Below are 16,280 nucleotides of genomic sequence, written 5' to 3'. Positions count from 1 at the left end.
CTGGACTCTTAGCTCCAGGTGGCAGAGTAGACGTGATGGCAGAAGTGAAAGAGCAGGTCAGGTGAGTGGATGTAAAGAGTCAGATGAGGATGAAGGTCTAGGCTAGGGGTCAGCAAACTTTCTCTATAAGGAGCCATCTAGTAAATATTTTAAGCTTTGCAGGCCAGATGGCCTCTGTCACGACCACTCAACTCTGTCTTTTTTGTGTGAGAACAGCCATAGACAATATGTAAAGAAATGGGCTTGGTCGTGTTCCAGTAAAACTCTATTCACAAAAACAGGCAGTGGGCTGGATTTGGCCCATGGATTAAAAAAAAGAGCAGGTAATTAAAGTGAGCTTGAGCTCCTGATGATGTTCGAGGTAAGAGGCAGAAATGTGGGTCAAAACAGGTGTTTGACACCTTCCTCGAGAAGGATAGCCACTTTAAGATGGGAGGTGTGAAGCTACCAAGCATCTGTTGGCATCTGCAGCTCCCAGGTGTGTCAGCTGGGGATCAGAGAAGACCTTGACATGGAACTGCTGGGATGGGCAAGAAGCATTAGTCTGGGTGGGGAATCTGCTTTTTGAGTGGCCCCAGTGTAATCCAGGATGGTAAATGGGTCTCATCTGGAGCTAAAAGCTTGAGACTACCTCTTCTCCAGGATGTTCAGTGCTGTTGACTCCAGTGAGCTGACTCCAGTTCAAGGAGAAAGGGCAAAGGAAGGCTTCATGTAGGTAGAAACACATTGAGTTTCTAAAGAGAGAAGATACAATCATTGGTAAATATGGGAATGGGCAAGGTTTTCTTACTCCACTCATGTCTGTATCCCCAAACTCAATCACTAAGTAGTCAGTTCTGGTTCTCCAATGTTTAAAGATGATGAAGCAGCTTCCAAAAATCAAGTAGGCTTTTAGATTTTGTTAGACATCAAATTGTATTTTTGAGGGCCTGGTGTTTTGCATCAGACTCAGAGTCACTCACCAGTCACTCATTATGACAGTACCTTGAACTCAATCTATAGAAACAATTTTAAAAGATATCTGGCCTGATAAAAAAGAATGAAATATTGTCATTTGCAGCAACATGGAATATCATACTAAGTGAAGACAGTGAAAGACTAATATTGTATTATATCACTTATATGTGGAATCTAAAAAATAGTACAAATGAGTTTATTTACAAAACAGAAACAGACTCATAGAATAGAAAACAAACTTATGGTAACCAAAGGGGAAAGGGGGGGAGGGATAAATTAGGAGTATAGGATTAACAAATAAACACTACTATATATAAAATATATAATCAACAAGGATTTACTATATAGCACAGGGAACTATATTCAGTATCTTGTAATAACCTCTAATGGAAAAGAATCTGAAAAATATATATATATATGTATGTATACTGACTCACTTTGCTGTATACCTGAACCTAATACAATATTGTAAATCAGCTATACTTCAAAAAAAAAAAAATTCCTGGATTGAAGTTCACTGCAAATACTAAGTAAACTCTCTACCTAGAGATGGTCTCTTGGATGTTCATTTTTAATAACTCTTGAACAATCCCCATTTCTTTTTTTATTTTTTAATTAATTAATTAATTAATTAATTTTATTTTTGGCTGCATTGGGTCTTCGTTGCTGCACGCAGGCTTTCTCTAGTTGCGGCAAGCGGGGCTACTCTTCGTTGCAGTGCGCGGGCTTCTCATTGCAGTGGCTTCTCTTGTTGCAGAGCATGGGCTCTAGGGGCACGGGCTTCAGTAGCTGTAGCACGCGGGCTTCAGTAGTTGTGGCTCGCAGGCTCTACAGCGCAGGCTCGGTAGTTGTGGCACACGGGCTTAGTTGCTCCGCGGCATGTGGGATCTTCCCGGACCAGGGCTTGTACCCATGTCCCCTGCATTGGCAGGCAGATTCTTAACCACTGTGCCACCAGGGAAATCCCACAACCCCCATTTCTAAAAGATATTTTTAAAACTCCAGCCCACTAATTATGCCCTACAGAATTGGACCAAACATTACTGATGCTGCTGTTTTTTTTGTTGATATTATTAAAACAGATTCTCGAAATGTTTAAATTATTCCCTGATAATAAAACAAGTAGCACTTTATAGGGAGATATTAACTCTTTAGGACCCCAGAGTGTAATTTATTGTTCTTTGCTAGTAATCTAAAGGTATCTAATGTGCTTCTTAACAGTAAATTGGGCCCTGGGATACTGGTTTATTGCTTAAAACTTGTAAGGTTTCTGTTTTACTAATGACAAAAGAAATGGGACTGTCTTTTAAAAGCATACTTCATTTGATCTTACTGAAGAAAACCACAAAAAATGGTTTGATTCAATTAAAGTACATTAGTGTGAAAACCTTTTTCCTTTATTTAAGCCATCTCTTCCTTATAGGAAATATATATTGTAATCAAAGACATTTCATGGTGGATTAAATAAAATTTGATATTCATTTAGCAATTATTATATGCAGAGTCTTGGGGAAACAAAGTCTTACATATTCTTGGTTTACTTAGGCATATTTATATAGAACCTATATTTGAGACCAAGAAAGATCAACAAGGTAGAAAGAATATTTGAATATATATTGATATAAATTATGTAAATAATAATAGCAGTTCCCAATTACTGAACCTTTACTATTTCTCAGCATTATAGCAATAATTTTACATGCATTCATTTATTTACTTCTCACTACAGCCTTATAGGGTGGGTAATGGTATCCCATCTTAAAGATAAGTAAATTGTGACCACCAGCTAGTAAGTGTCAGAGCTGAGTTTCAAAACTAGATCCATTTGACTGCAAAGCCCTTGATCTTAATCTGTATCTCATTTTGCTTCCGAAACACACATTTTAAGCTGGGTAGAATCAATAAGTAAAAGCCTGTTATTGTTGGATATGGATTTTTGCCACTTTTGACAGACAGAAAGATATGACATTTCTACTGCTGGCAATAGGTCTTCAAGAGTTCCTCTTAAAAATGCAAATCTGTACATTAGAAGAATAACATATTAAAAAAATAAACATTTTTAAGCTCTTAACACGTGTGTCCTTGCAAAATCATAAAGGAATGGGACAAGGGCAGGTAAGTTTTGATAAGGTTAACGAGTGATAGGTATGGAGTAAGGGAGGAGCAACCCCAGGCAGGGGTAGGGAGCACTCCCTCCAGGAAATAGGCAGCATGAAAGAACCGGGTATGTATGGTAGGACTCCTAACAAGGGAAAAGATGAGACAACATCGAAGACAAGATTTTATAGCTCCATAATTTGCACAAGGCCAATATTGCTGCTTCTATTTAAAAAGTCAACGGTACGCCATTAGCAAGTATGATAAAATTGATTTGTATGAATTCAAAAACTATAGTAGCTGCTCTAAGCAATGACTGAGTTATAATCGCTACTGTCAAAGAGCTTATAATCAAAGAAGCATTTTTTCCCTCTTTCACACCTATTTGCTCCACCATTCTTTACATAATGTCAGATTTTACCCATGATCTCTTGCAACATGATTCTGAATTAGCCTTATACCCAGAACAGGGATGCTAAGAGAATTGATTGCTAATTAGTTCTGCTGCTCCTTCTCATTGCAGTTACATTCTTAAGTTAGTATACTCGTCGATATATGACTCATTCGCAAAACTTAACTGCAATTTTAGTTAAATACTTAGTTACCATCATTGTAATGCTAATAATTATAAGGATGATGATGATGACAATAATAATAAACTGAAGTGGTTTTAGGGTTAGAAATGTGAGTCTAAAAATGCTATCTTCATGATCTGTGTTTATCCTACATCAATAATTTTGCATCAAATTTGCTCAATTTACAAATCAAAAATAGATTTTTCTGTCAGCAAAGACTAGTCTTGTATCTGAAAATCAAGCACAGCTTGTACATCATCATTAACCATAAAGGCTCTGAAATCAGAACTTAGCTGCCAATTTTGTTGATGATGCATAAGACGAAATCGAGTACAGCTGGCTCTTCTGTCCTATGCTAGCTCTGCAGTACTGACATTAGTGAAAAATCTGTTTGTTTTTTGTTTCAGGAAATTAAATAGCTATGACTAAAATGCAGCAGAGGGAACAGATATATCTGGGTAATAAACAGGTTCTATTTTTATTTTTTCCCTTGAAAATTCACTTCGATTACCGCAACACTAATTTGACCAACTGCAATGACCTCAAAGAAAACATGTGAAACTTAAAAAAAAAAACCTAGAGGAACCCTTTTTTTGGATAAATGGGGACCAAATTACACAAATCATTTATAATTTAAAATCCGCTGAGTAAATATAACTTTCTCAATGATTATTCCTCCTAATAGAGTGTCTATAGGAAGATTACACCTTTAAAAAAATAGATTTATTTGCTGACATGTCAACTGCCTTTTCAGAATAGGCACTTCATATGATTTAGGCCCAACTTTAGTACCTTAGTGGTGGAGAAATAAACCAATTTCTAAATATTTCCTTAAAATGAGGAAATGAGAGAATTTTCAATAAGGCAATATTAAGTTAATGGCATAAAACTAAATTCTAGATCCCTAAATTTATTGGAAGTTGTTGAATCAAGGAGATCCTCCAGGCAAGCATTAAATATGCTGTGCCAGCGTGGGGTTGAAGTAAGGATTGAACACACACACGTTAACTGCCGCTACTTCAGGAAATCCTGTGAAAGAAATCTTAAGGACATGTTTTTTAAGACACACACCCACAAAAAAAAAAAAAAAAAAAAAGATGGAGGAAGATAGGCGATAACAGCAACATACTTTTGAAAATTGGAAAATAAGTGAATGAAACCTGAGAGACTTAGCAGACCTCAGAGAGGGGAAACTAAGCTAGTAATGGGGAAAGCTGAGAAACATCTCCATTAATACAACAGAATTTTCCAAAGGTTCAGGAAATAATAGCCCAGGTACTTCCAAAACTGAAAGTGAAGGAGGGAAGGTCGGTGCTACAGGAGTATTCGGTGAAAGCTGACTGAGAAGCAATCATCCTCTTTGATCTCCTTCCCAGCCCAATGCCAGTGGGAGACTAACTCTCCTTACCTTGGAATAAGGCCCTGTGGTTATTCTGGACTAATAAAGGCCAGGCACAGTTGAAGACTTGAATATTCTATTGAAAACACCACCTCAAGCACCTTCCCCACTCAGCTCTCAGGACGCTGGCAGCCAAATCTTGACCTTCCACGAAGGAGACAGGTGGACTTTTCTCTAGTACCTGGCCATGCCACCTAGAAAGACCTAAAAGTATTGCTAACGAGGATGCCCAACAAACAGGCTTCCCAGATCACCTTGCAGTAAAGCTCAAGATCAGTGAGTTCCATGTGCATGTATGCATTCAGAGCTCCCAATCAGCTTTTAGTTTTTCATTCTTAGTCAAAAGCAGAAAATCAAGGATTATAAGACATCTGAGAAAACCTCTAATATGGAGGTGCTGGGGGCCTGGGGAAGGAAGGAATAGGAGTTGTTATTAAATGGATACATATTTTTAGTTTAGGAAGATGAAAAAGTTCTGGAGGTGGATGGTGGCGATAGCTGCACAACAATGTAAACGTACTTAATGCCACTGCACTGTACATCTAAAATTGGTTAAAACAGTAAGTTTATGTTATATATATTTTGCCACCATAAAAATAAATAGAAAAATAAAATATATAAGAATGTCAGTTGGAAAATAAAGGTGAGGAATTTTCTCAAAAAATATAGCAGAAACGAAATAAAAACAAGTAGAAAGGCGATAGGAAATTGAAGGACCAGTCCAGGAGGTCTAATATATAATATATATTGAATATATCTTCAGAAATGGAGATAAAAGAAAGCATACAAGAGGAAATCATTAGTGAAATAATTCAAGAAAATTCTCCATAACTGTAAGACATTAATTTCCAAAATGAAAGGCCTATTCAGTGCTCAATATAACAGATGAAAATAAAATCACATCAGGGCATATCACTGGAAAATTTTAGAACAATGAGGACAAAGAGAAGATCACCAAAGTTTCCAGAGAGGAAAAAATTGGGTCAGAAATCACAATGGCACCGTATTTCTTAACAGTAAGACCGGAGCAATGCCTTTAAAGGTCTGAAAAAAAGTATTTCCCACCTAAAACTGTATGATCAGCCAAACTGTTAATTAGATTAAAGAATTAAAGAGATTTTCAGAAATGTAGGATCTTTAAAAATTTACCTCCTAGACACTTTTGTTCTGGAGCTATTGGAAGATATATTCTGAGAGAAAGAGAATGTGTGTTAGCGGGGAGGAGGAGTTGGGGGGAACACTAGGAAAAAGAGGATTACATGTGCCAGAGGGAACAGGGACTCCAACACAGGAGAAAGGGGAAGAGAAGCCCTAGATAAAGAGGACAGGATTACAGGCTAACTGTGGTTCACCGTGCATACAGGCCAAACTCCATACTGGACCTCCTTAGACAATTTTTGGTGAGGACAGGGCAAGGCTCTTTATCCATTGCCTTCCTTCCCTCCACACAGAACAGCTGTGCATAGAGAAAAGTGGTAGAATTACTTTAAATCATAATGGTATATGAGGCAATAAAAGAGTATATTCCTGACTTAAATTGTTACACTGAATGCTGTCAGCCGTATTTGCAAGACCCTTCTGATCCCTGCAGACTACAATGCAGAAGAAAATACAAATCTGCCTAAATACATTAAATTCTCTCATATGGACATTCTCCTGCATAGGCGTCTGTACGTGTGTGTGCTTGGTGTGTGTGTAAAATCTCTGAAGGGATATACAAGAAGTTGATGACATATTTGCTTCTGGGGAAAAAAAGTGGGGCGCTGGGCAAAGGGGGATGAAGAAAGCTTACTTTTCAAGATTTATCCTTTTGTTCCTTTTGAATTTTTATCACAATTCAAAAATGAATAAATTACATTCTTTAAAAAAGTATAGTTTCAAGCAAGAAATTCAATTTCTAGGAGTTTATACTAAAGAAATATCTATCCTTAAACCAAATGATGTAGGTGCAGGGATATCTTTGTGTTAGCAAAACTTTGGAAACAACTTAAATATTCATTCACTTGGTACTGATGAAATAAACTATGTATATCCCTGCAAGGGAACAGTATACAACCAGAAAACATAATTTAAAAGCCCTTTATGTACTGATACAAAACTATCTCCGAAATAAGTGGTTAAGGAAAAATAGACAAGATACATACTTAAAAATGTGTGTGAGCTCACATTTGCTTGTATACATGTAGACTATCTCTGGGAGAAAATACAAACATTTTATAATATTAGTTTAGCCTGAACTGCATGGCAGGGGAACAGGGATATGACAGAAATTATTCTCTGTACATAATTTTGTACCTTTTGAACTTTGAGCCATTTTAATATGTTACCTTTGAAAACCAAATTGAATTACAATTTTGAAAATGTGGGGCATTTTCAAATAGCCTAGATTATTTTCATCTCGATTCTTTCTTTTTTCTCTCTTGCAAAGCCAGTATGAGATCTTCCATCTAATGATAACACTCTGGTTGTAGCTCTGCAATGCTTAAGAAATAAAATCTGTTACTCCTGCTGGGATCAGAACAGTTGTCAGCATATGTGGGCAGCAGTGGGTGAAGAGCTTTTGGATTTAAGGCATATAAATGAAATACCAAAGTTGAATGTATTATAACAACATTGTTGATATAGGAGAAATCTTATACTAGTGTCACTTATGAAGACATCAGTGATGTACCTCTCTATGATACAGATGAGGACAAGACTCTATATATCAGCTTCATGCTATCCATTCAATCAAGATAGACCAAAGATATGAAAAGAGAGGGATAATGGGAGCTCCAGACTGGATTTCAAAGCTATGTCTGGGTCCCTTTTCAATAGCATGACTTACTGGGATAGAGGAGCATATTTTCTGTTTCCTCCTTTCTCTTCTACATATTTATAAACCATCACGCATATTAGAAATGTGGGTATGAACTTAACTTAACTCTATAGAAGACTTTTTTAAATGCTAAGAATAACTAACTTTCAGAAAATTAAGTGAGCTTTGTGTGTAAAAAAGCCCCCGATGTAATGTGATAAAGATAAGGTGCAGTGGTAAAGATCCTTGCCCAAGAATTGGTCCATTTGTATCCAGTGGTTTAGAGACCCCACCATGCTCTCTATCATATCCCATATTACTCTCTCTGGATTCATCTAGGATCAGAAATATTTGATGAGATTATGGAATTATTAAAAAAAGCATATCCCACAAGCCTTTGACTATATGAACATTTAATTTCCCAAACAAAACTGACAGATTTTCCAGGACATCACTGCTTCTACTGTGTTGCCATCTGTCTCAATACTGAAAACTTGAGTAATCTTTAAGTGGGTAAATCTTTAAATGGAATCCTCTTAGCATGACAAATGACTTTAATGGCACCTCTTAATGACTTTAGTGGCACCTCTACTAGCTTTGAATACCTACGTCTTCAAATGAAAGGTGCAACTTCTGATAGAAAACCCAAGGACAGTAAACAAGCAGAAAGAAGGTTTTTACAGGAGGTTTTGGCCAAGCACTGGGGAAGGTCAAGGGCCAGCACTCTTTAGAAACACAACCATGGCAGTTGTGTGGAGTAGGACCAGGCCAGGGCAAGGAAGCGACTGGTGACAGGAGACGACATAATCAGCTGTTGCCAAAATCCAAGTAAAAAGTGACGAAAGGTGAAAGAAGAGCGAGGAAATAGATTTTGAGGGGAAGGGAGCGGGGGGACACAGTGTTTAGAGTTAAAATGGGCAGGAAGCTCTGACACCTCTGGCAAAGAAAGTTTTTGCCCCGCTCTCCTGAGCTATCTGCTCAGCCAAAGCTCTTTCAGGGCCTTGCTCTCCTCCACGAGCCTTCAGAGGCCACCACTCACTTCCCTGCTGCTTGTCAGAAGCAGGGACCACAGCCCTGGTCTCAGGGAGGTGCCATGTGCAGAAGGTTATACTTCCCGATGCTGTTCTTCTTTTCCTTGATTGTCCCATACACCCACCACTCAAGTCTGTGCAGGTGTTAATAACGACTGAAGGTTAGAAACAAATGAAGGAAATCACAGCATAGAGGACAGATTACAAACTGTTCACTAAATAAAACTTCCCAACCGGTCAAAGGAAAAGAGCAACAAAAAACCTTACTACTTACACAGAGATCCCCTTAAGAGTATATCCCCAACTCCTAGCCTTTCTTCCTTGTCTCAAGTCCCCCGTCTCAAGGTCTACTGTTATTGACTCTCCCCTTAGAAAATACCTCTCTTCATATCTCTACAGTACATATACCACCTTACGCCCTAGTCATGGCGTTTAATCTCATGGAGGGTCCAGCCCCTTTCCCAACCAGTGCAACCACAGGATATTATTTGTAGCAACACCCTTCCCAAAGCCTGAATTAGGCAGTGTGAAATAATACTACAGAGGGTCTCTAACACCACAGCTCCTGTGGAATTTGCATTTCAATCTGTATCTATTGGTAGCAGTGGAGATTTGCCACCTCATTCTTCTTGCTCATCCACTGGATTCTACATATCTATGCATATCTTCCAAAGGCAAATAATAATTATCAAAGACAGTTCACATTAAGGCAGAGAAACATTTTCCTAAAAACATGATCTGCACTGAGTCTACCCTAAATGGAGACAACTGGCTACATTTTTATTCAGAGTTATGTTGATTCTCACTTTGTTCATCCTCCTGCTTCTAACCTTGCCCAGATTCCTATAGGTCTGTAAGAAACAGGATGCATTACATAACCTTTTCAAGTGACAGCAACTCCCTTCCTACACAAAGATGTTGAAATCATGGAATTATTAAAGAGTATAGATATAAATGGCGTGTGTGTGTGTGTGTGTGTATAAAGTTGGTGGAGGGTCTTTTTCCAATTATAATTAGCTTGGCTCTTTCAAGCATCTGATTTCATTTGCTATTTGAACTCATATTTTGGTTCTTGGCTATAATAAAATATTCTGTGATCACAAATATTGCATAGTTCTGGGGAACAAACAGACTTGCACAGGAAATAAAATACTTAAAGGAAAAGAAGGTCTTAAATTTGAAAAAGAGAAATTTAAGGTAGTCAAATTAAAAAAATGAGAATTCTTAAACTTTGTAATGTAAGGTTATAATCTGTGCAAGAATAAAATAAAGAATGCTATCATATGATGCGTTCTGATAAAATTTAACCTTTCACTCTCTTAGAATTTATAACTTTGCTCTTCCTGTTACTGTGGTAAATATTTTAATTCACAAGGATTAGGTGGACTCTAAGATTCCAGCTATAAAAATGTATGACTCCTTCTGCTTCCACATTCATTTATTTCATGTATTCAATAATTTCCACTATTCACAAATAACTGTAGATAACCTAATGGCCAGGTCCTAAAAATTCCAAGACAAATTAGAGAGAATTCTTGCCCTCATGGAGCTTGGTTTAATAGGGGAGACAGAGAAATAAACAAAAAATTGCATATGGGTCACAACAGAAGGATGTACAGAGTGTGACAAGTAAGTGATCAATTTTAGAGTATGTGGGTGGGAGGTATAATAAGCAGGGTAGTGTTGGTGTCAGGCAAAATTTCACAGAAGCTAAAGCCCCTTAACTGGGGATTGAAAGGTAGACAGTATGGGAAGTTCATTCCAGCCTGAGGAAAGAGCTAGTGCAAAGGTACTAATACATGAAGCAACACAGGTAATTTGGGATTAGTCTAACTAATCCTGTTGGTTGACTAGGAGTGGAAACTGAGGCTGAGTGAATCAAGAAATAAAGAGGTGAGAGATGTACAGGGACCAAAAAGGCTGCTGTGTTTCATGTCTCCAGCTTTTACCACTAAACTCTCTGTTGCGGTGGTAGAGGGTTTAATGTCTCTGTGGCAAGAAGAGTCTCACCCTCCCTGAAGGTTTAACCCAAAATGGGCATTCCCATTTGATTTTGACATGCCACTTCTTATGTGATAATATGAAATGCTCTCTCCCCCTGCCCAGTAGCAGTAGCATAATAAATTATATCCTAAGTGTATGCATCAGTATTAGTCTTCAGGTAAGTTCTGTACTTACTATGCCCCAGCACTAAGGCCTTGAACAGGTAGGTATTAGGGATAAGTGTATCAATTAGGAGTCTTTCCAATGCAAATGACAAAAGATTCAATCCCAATTGACTTTAGCTAAAAGAGAACTGATTTACTCACATAACTTGAGAGTCTGATAGGTCTCACTCCAGAAACAGCTTGATCCAGGCTCAAATGTCTTCAACACCCAATTCCCCTCCATCTCTTGGATCCATTTTCTCTGTGTTAGCTGCATTCTCTCACAGACTCTTGCCTGTGGTGGCAGTTTACATCTTTCCATGCTCAAGCACAGAGAACAGAAAAAGGGAGAAATCGTTCCTGGTGGCTCCCACACATGTCCTGACCAGTCACTGTGGCTACTTGGGGTGCTGACTGGTCAATGGGAGGAAGAACTAATGTAATCGCTGGTACAGATGAATGAGGTCCAGGTAGTATTTGTGTGATGATTAATCTGCCATGACACACCTGCATGCTAGAACCATGACCTCAGGGGACTCCTTTGCTAAGTCTACCCTGGATTCTGTACTTCAGCAACTCCTCCAGTATCAGCTCCCAGCTCCTTGCTTCTTCCTCAGGAATCATTGAACATGCACTGTTTCTCTCTCCCCTTCTAGGTGCCTGTGGGTATCCTCTTCCGAGATTCAGGAAAACCCTTTTCCCTCTGAAGCTCCTTCAAGATACTTAGTCTGTGTCCTGAAACCCTTTTCCCTGAGAATTCAGAATTCTATAAAACAAAGCCAGAAATACACATAGATTACTTTTGTTTGCCTTTTCTTGGGACAATGAATACCTAGTAGGAGACCTGCTTACAGAGGTGGGAAGGGAGGAGAGAAGCAATAGCAGAAAATACAGGGAGAAAAAAAAGTGCAGACATAATTTAGATTTCAAAATATTATCCCAAGGACTCACAAACATGGCATTTCAAATTGGTAATACAGAAAGTTCCAGGTTTTTTTTCTTTTCTTCTCTATTTTCCCTTTCTCTCTCTCTCTCTCTCTCTCTCTGATATGAGAAAACAGAGAGACCACTGGTAAATAAGCTGGTGAATGAGTACCCCTTATACAGGATGTGTGATGTAATTGTCTTGACAAGTATTATATGCCACTCTTCTTTTTAGGATGGAATTTATATATCAGTCACAGCTAAATATAGCCCTGTTCTGACTAATGAACAGTAAAGCTTATAATATTTTGTGTTTATAGTTTTGAATATTATGACCATGGAAAATTGATTTTTAAAAAATGTGTTGGGTTTCTTTCTGCTTTTTTGAGGACTGAACCCTTTATTAGCACTTCTAAATAGCCCATTTAAAAGTAAAGAATTTCTAGCAAGAGAAAATCAAGGAATAATGGAGTTTTCCATGTGTATCACCCAATAATGCCTTTCAGTAGGATGTATAGAGTCAGCCTCCAAACAGAAAAACAGAAACTGCTCTAAGTAGTCAACAGAGGGGGAATTTAATTCGAGGAATTTGTAAAAGCAGGTGACAGAAGGGAGAAGAGAACCCCAAAAGAGAACAGTGATTCTGAATAGGATAAAGCCACTACGATTCTTAAGCGGGAGGAATAAAGGGAAAAGGCAACGTTACTGGAGCCCAGGGTCAAGTCACAGGGCATTTGGCAGGAGCTAGAGCAGGGAGGCTGAGTGAGGAACATCCTGACTTTTCCCATCCTCCAGCTCTCTCCTTTCCTGCTCTTGCTTCCCACTGGTCACACCCAGCTGGCAGCCAGCTCCTAAGGGAAGGCAGGGCAACGCTGTTTGCAGGATCAGCTCCCCTGTGATATAGACCAGAAAGGGGGAGAGAAGAGCCAGGAATGGATCAGAGAGCAAACAGACCTGGGATCCTGAACCCTCACAAAGAATTTTTTTAAATTCACTGTTAACAAATCCTGGTTTGATGTTATAATTTACACAGGAAGAACAAAGCTGTTTATAACGGATCTCATCAAGGAGTTACCAAAGGCTGTACAGCTTGGGGATAAATCATTAAAATCAGGGAAAAAAATAGAGGGCCAGCTATGTACGTATGTTCATATTTTGAACTGATGTTGGAAGCCCTGTTAATTTTGCTGAATTTAGTCAACCTTCTTTTTAAGAACACTGCCTGCCTTAATTTCTTGGCTTTTTAAATGCAGAAAGCTCCTATCTCTAAAACTTTGGTTGCCCCTTTCTTTTCATTTGAAATACTGAAAATCCATTATCACTTTATCGGTAGCTTTCTGTTTATCTATTTAAAGGTTACTGAATTTGCTAATACTATAACTTCAATGATGTTTTCCAAATGAATTTTCTATCACCAAAACCATACCGCATAGGAAAGGGTAAATGTTTGTGCTCATTTGAGGCCTCGACCTGGCTGGCACAACTCTCTAAACATAGATCAGGATTAAATGAGTAATAAGGCAAGAGTGCACAATAGTTTCTTTAATAAATTCTTCAATACTGTTACCGTAGAGGAGTCTTTTAAAAGGATTTAACTTCAGGTAGACAGAAACTTTGGAAATATTAAGAAATATCCACATTCTAAAACACTCACTGTTTAAAAAATTGTAACAAGTTTTATGGTGTCAAGGAGATCCAAATAAAAGATTTCCATATTTTCAGTCTCCTATTTTCACAAATTTCAGCATGATTGTTCTGGATATTTTTTTTTTTTTGCTTTTGCTTTGAGAAAACTGGTTGTTTCACTGTACTTCTACTGGTCCTAGAACTAAGCCTTCTTTCACCCCTCTAAAATTGGTCATGTTTCAATTTTAGCCTGGATACTCTAATTCTCATTCTGTTAAACTTTTAAGGGTAAGGATAATGGAGTATGGAACTGGTCACATGAAAAAAAGGTAAGAAATAAGTGAAAGAGTTTCAATTTAAAACTATGTGACTTTATTCCTGTCCTGTGGCATGGACATATATACACTGCCAAATGTAAAATAGATAGCTAGTGGGAAGCAGCCACATAGCACAGGGAGATCAGCTCAGTGCTTTGTGACCACCTAGAGGGGTGGGATAGGGAGGGTGGGAGGGAGACGCAAGAGGGAGGAGATATGGTGATATACGTATACATATAGCTAATTCACTTTGTTATACATCAGAAACTAACACACCATTGTAAAGCAATTATACTCCAATAAAGATGTTAAAAAAAAAAAGTGAGAAGTTGGAAGTTTCAGGAAAGTAGCAGTGAAAGAAAAATACCTCTTTATAAACTACAGAAGAAAGAACTTTAAGACAAAATTAAATTAAATCAGAGATACAGAATATTTTATGAGAAAGGGAGACAGATGTGCTTTTGGAACCGGGAAAATACTGGTTAACTTTTAGTTGTGATCACACTTTGGTGGTGTCTATGTGAAGCAAATGCTTTGGCTCTAAACTTGTTTCTGCCGCTTTTATGTTTTCTCCCTTCACCAACCTGGAGACAGGAGAATAAGGCAGATTCTGACTCTCTGGTGAGGGTCAATCAGATGACTTTTGCTTGTCTCATAAATACTGCTCATTGATAAACAATTTAGTGTCTTTCAATTGAAAACTTCCTCCTAAAGACCATACAAGCCAGGTTTGGGGGCAAAATTGGAGAAAGTGGTCCTAGTACATTTTGCTACTCATAATTTATTCACTCACATGGTGAATATGATGTTGGAAAGGGCCTAAGACATCATCAGACTGTAATTGTGTTTGCTGTCATGTGACTGGAGCAAAAAGTCTCAACTATTTTTCCCTCTTATTATAGTTTTAATCGTGCAGGTGAATTCATTCTTTTTCTGAAGTGGCCTCAATATATTTTCTTTCTGAAAAAATGTTCAAAATAAGAAACTGCAAGAAGACTGAATTAATTATTCTACATTTGGTTATCCTTTTCCCATGAGACACTGGGTATTCACATTAGTAACTTTATACCTGAACACAGTTATATCCTTTTAAGTCCTAGAATGCTAGTGTTGAGAGGGGCTTAGAAACCACTGGTCCTTCATTTTGAAGATGAGGAAACTGAAGCAGAGACAGACTGCGATTTCTGCAAGGTGGCACAGAGAGATACAATGAAAATAGAATTAAAACCTGAAAACCGATCCAGTGAACCCTTCACTACACTAATTTGTCTTGATTGTGAACCAAGAGCCACTTCCTCAGCCCTTTTAACTCACTCTATCCATGCCTGGTCACTTCAAAACTTTGCTTGCTTCGGCAAACTATATATATCAGCATCCCAGAAAACCTGGAGTTCATATATCTGAGATCTTCTGCTCAAGAGGAACTACTGTCTTACTAGTCCATTAATTGATGGTTCCAGGAAGACAGACTGCCTCCAGTTGTACATGGGCAACTTAATAGGGAGGAGGAGTGTCCGGGTGTGGGACAGAATGGCCTAAATATGCAAGCAAGACAGAAAGTCCCCAGAAAAAATTTACCTATAGAGAAAGCCCCTTTTAAATGGCAGCCTTGATGAAAGTCTAAGACGTTGAAAGACTATAGACTTTGGAAAATTCAAATGTTCTATGTTCAAGGCCTATGGTATGTTCAAGGCCAAAAAGACATGCAAAAAGGCTCTGGGACTGAAAGCATGAGTCCTGGAACCCATGCCCAAGCTGCTTCTACTGGTCACCCTTTATCCAACTCCCCAAATGAAAACAGTAACATAGGCCTGGCCCGACAAAAACCTAGCTAAATAATTCCGGTGGAATTTAGGAAAGGAAGGATATAATCCGGATACAGAGTAAGATGCAGGCAGAACCCTATGAGATGCAAACACAGGCATATACTTTAAAATACGCTAGATCAGAACGTTTAAGAGGGAAGTATTGTGTTTTGTTTTGAAGTGAGGGTTTACTGCCATAAACACACCCGACCTGTATTAGAATGGGTGTGGGAAAGCGGCGGAGCAAGCATCAAGTTGTCTAAATCAGTCTGGGAGGAAGTAACACGGCGACCCATTCGCTAAACTCGTCGCCAAGTTCCCTCCCCCGGCCCGTTCCCCGGTGTGTAAGTAGCCGCCCTCCCGCTCCCGGGGAGAGCGATGGGTCCCAACCCCCAGGTCTCCTGGCCGGCAGGGGGGACGCAGGCTCTGCAAGATCCTTCCCACACGCGCGCTCTGCTCCGGGCAGGGCAGGGCGGGCCGGGGCGGGGACAGGGGAGCGCGGCGGGAAGCGCCCAGGGCGTCCGGGGAGGAGGGCGGCGGGCGGTTTCATTGTTTCCTTTCGCCCTCCTCCTCCCGCGCCTCGCCCCGGCGTCACTGGAAAGCCG

At 38.9% G+C, this 16,280-nt stretch overlaps 1 long non-coding RNA gene across 1 annotated transcript; it reads right to left on the bottom strand.

The window, feature by feature from the left end:
* Positions 1 to 259: 259 nt before the first annotated feature.
* On the bottom strand, positions 260 to 15,920 carry LOC309662462. The gene is made up of 2 exons (XR_014264706.1): positions 11,166 to 15,920; positions 260 to 1,876 (listed from the first exon to the last, which is right to left on the bottom strand). It is a non-coding gene; the product is annotated as an uncharacterized lncRNA (long non-coding RNA).
* Between the last annotated feature and the right edge of the window lie 360 nt (positions 15,921 to 16,280).

This window comes from Balaenoptera physalus, assembly GCF_965194825.1.
Source record: "Balaenoptera physalus genome assembly, chromosome: 6".
NCBI classification, from domain to species: domain Eukaryota; kingdom Metazoa; phylum Chordata; class Mammalia; order Artiodactyla; family Balaenopteridae; genus Balaenoptera; species Balaenoptera physalus.
This window is presented reverse-complemented; position numbering and strand designations above follow the sequence as displayed.